Below are 3,609 nucleotides of genomic sequence, written 5' to 3'. Positions count from 1 at the left end.
CCTAACTAAGTTGTTATGATGCTTGATTGATGATTTGGAGCTTTCGAAAATGAAAAATATAGGTTGAACTTCGATTTTCTTCATTAATGGCTATTTTGGTGAAATTCTTGAGTATTGATCTTGTAATCAATAATATAAACATGGTTAGATGGTATTTTGATTGTTGGAATAAAGATTGAATCCACAATATGGATTTTAGCCTATTTAGTTGGTGAATTTGACAGCACCAAATCTATCCGAGATGATGTTTTGAATGTGCGATAACTTCTTAACCGTAGCTCGGATTGCTACGATTCTGGACATTTTAAGCACCAAATCTATCTGAGATGCTTATACGTAGATATAAACCTATCCTTTAGACACCTTTTAGAAATAAGGCTTCTAGGTTGGTTATAATTGCGTCTAAAAACTGATAAAAAGTTGATTTTGAGCTGTGAATTATAGTGCCTAAAATGAGTTTAACTTAAGTTTGTTTAAGTTTTTGTTGTCGAATCTTTATGAAACTTTGGGTACATATTACAGGTGTTAAATAAGCTCACTTGGTCTTTCTAGAGTGACCGTTGGACGATGTTTAGACGTATATGGACGTAGAGACTATGTTGGCTCGATTTTTGAGTATCGAAAAACACTGTGAGTTTATGGGGCTACTTAACTTGCTATTTGCTAGACATGTGTTATCTATTTGCTACTTGCTTCCACACTCATCCATGTTATGTCTCCTTATCAATTTCAAGAGATTATTGGCTATTGCACTCCGTCCTTCCATACATGCCACTCGGTGGTTACTTTGTGTTTCACCCGGGGAGGCATGCTTAAGCCTATATCAGCTGAGATTACTCGAGTATGGTGCGTATTTGACCGTGTTAGAGTTCGATCATTTTCCCCGCTGTCCGGGATAGCTCGGGTGGGAAGATCATTCCATTGTCCGGGATAGCTCGGGTGGTATGATATCTATGATATATATTGTTGTGCTTGCCACGACCGGGATAGCTCGGTGGCAGTACCTATCAATTATTGACTTTCACACAATCTATTTGTTGCATACTTTGATATTCAGATGTATGATTCTCGAATGATGATTACTTATTACATGATTTACATCCTTCGTGATCATTGACTTCCATGGATTACATTTGTGAAGCTTTAGTAGTTAGTAGTTCCCGTTTACTCACTAAGCATTATGTGCTTACCCTTTTACTTGTTCACATTTTTACAGGTCGTGTAGTTAAGGCAAAGAACAAGATTGAGATCTTTGCTTTTGGTGCTTCCAATAGCACGATTCTTTTGGTATTATATAGTTAGTCGAATACAACTATGGATTGTAAATTATTAGTTGTCTTTTGGTTGTAATTAAAGTATCTAGATAACGGGTAGCTAATGTCCTCTATCTTATATATAGTTTATGCTTTATGCAAATGTATTAAGTTTATTTTGTCCGTTTTAGGATATTTTGGAAAACAGGTGCTTACGGAAACGTCCTATAAACCAAGCGGACATTTCGAATTAGAAACTCGTAAATATTATATCTCGTTTGCTTTCTAATGGTTTAAAAATATAACTTTTGGTGGTTTGTTTATCATTTATAGAAATGAGGTATTACAAACCTTTTATCATTTATGTAAACCGGGTCTTTCATTACCAGACCTATTTCTTTATTTCTTAACACCCTGATCTTCCGGTCAACTACAGCTTCCGGTGTTTCCACAAACTTCAGCTTACTATCTAATTTAATCTCTGGCATCAGTATAGCTAGACTCGGATCCGCCAAACATTTCTGCAGATTTGACACATGGAAAGTATTGTGAATCAGACTCAGCTCTTCTGGCAACTCTAACTGATATGCTACTGGCCCAATTCGCTTACATATTCTGAACGGCCCCACATACCTCGGACTGAGCTTTCCTTTCTTTCCAAATCTGATGACACCCTTCCATGGCGAAACTTTTAACATCCCAAAATCACCGATACCAAAATCAATTGGTTTTCGATGATTATCTGCATAACTTTTATGGCGATCTTGTGCTGTTTTGATTCTTTCGCGGATCTGTTCGATCTTCTCAGAAGTGTCTTGGACAATTTCAGGACCCGTTAGCTGTCTTTCACCCATCTCATTCCAACATAACGGCGTTCGGCATTTACGTCCATACAATACTTCATATGGTGCCGTTTGGATGCTGGAATGGTAACTATTATATGCAAACTCTATTAACGACTAATGATCTTCCCACGATCCCTCGAAGTCAATAATACAACTTCTTAACATATCTTGGAGAGTCTGGATAGTTCTTTCACTCTGCCCATCAGTCTGCGGATAATAAGCTGTACTTAGTCGGATTTCGGATCCTAAAGCTTTATGTAACCCTTCCCAGAACTTTGAAGTAAACCAACTATCTCTATCAGAGACAATAGACAATGGAACACCGTTTCTGGTAACAATTTCTTTGATATAAATCTGCGCCAGCTTTTCTAAAGAGTACTTCTCTCTTATTGGCAGAAAATGAGCAGATTTGGACAGACGATCAACAATTACCCAAATCGCGTCGTATCCCCTTGGAGATCGAGGTCACTTCATAACGAAATCCATGGTAATGTGATCCCATTTCCATACAGGTATCTCTAAAGATTGAAGACTTCCATACGGCTTCTGATGTTCAATCTTCACCTATAAACACGTCATACATTGTTCCACATATCTAGCTATATCTTTTTTCAACCCTATCCACCAATAAAAAGGTTTCAAATCTCTATACATTTTATTGGTGCCAGGATGAATAGAGTATCGGGACTTATGGCTTTCATTTAATATCGTATTTCGGATATCTCCAAAATATGGTATCCAAATTTGCCCTTGAAAGCACATTAATTCTGTGTCATTCTGTTCCAAGGTTGAGATTATCTTACCCAACTTTTCTACTTTAACAAATTCTTCTTTTATAGCTTCTTGTTGGCATCTCTGAATTTCCTTACGAATGTCGGGGATCAAGTTCATCCTCATTGCCATAGCTTTAATGGTTCCACTCTTTTCTTTCCGGCTTAAAGCGTCAGCCACCACGTTAGCTTTTCCCGGGTGGTAAAGGATTTCACAATCATAGTGATTAGCCAGTTCAATCCACCGACGCTGTCGCATATTTAATTCCTTCTGGCTGAACAAATGTTGTAAACTTTTATGATCGGTATAAATCTGACATTTTGTTCCCAGAAGATAGTGTCTCCAATCTTTAGAGCAAACACCACTGCAGCTAATTCCATGTCATGGGTTGGATAATGCTTCTCATGATCTTTCAATTGTCTTGATGCATAAGAAATCACTTTTCTTCTCTGCATCAGAACACATCCTAACCCTAACTTTGATGCATCGCTATAAACCACAAAGTCTTCAGATCCATCTGGTAGAGTTAATACCAGTGCGCTGCAAAGATAAACTTTTAATAATTGAAAGGTTTCTTGCTGTTCTCCTTCCCACTGGAATTTAACGTTCTTCCGAGTCAACTTAGTTAATGGCACGGCTATTTTAGAAAAGTACGAAATAAACTTACGGTAATAACCAACCAATCCTAAGAAGCTTCGGACTTAAGAAGGATTTTTCGGAGCTTCCCATCTTGCAACTGC

The sequence above is a fragment of the Cynara cardunculus genome, assembly GCF_001531365.2.
Source record: "Cynara cardunculus var. scolymus isolate 2C chromosome LG 2, CcrdV1, whole genome shotgun sequence".
Classification (NCBI taxonomy): Eukaryota; Viridiplantae; Streptophyta; class Magnoliopsida; order Asterales; family Asteraceae; genus Cynara; species Cynara cardunculus.
Note: the sequence above shows the minus strand (reverse complement) of the source record.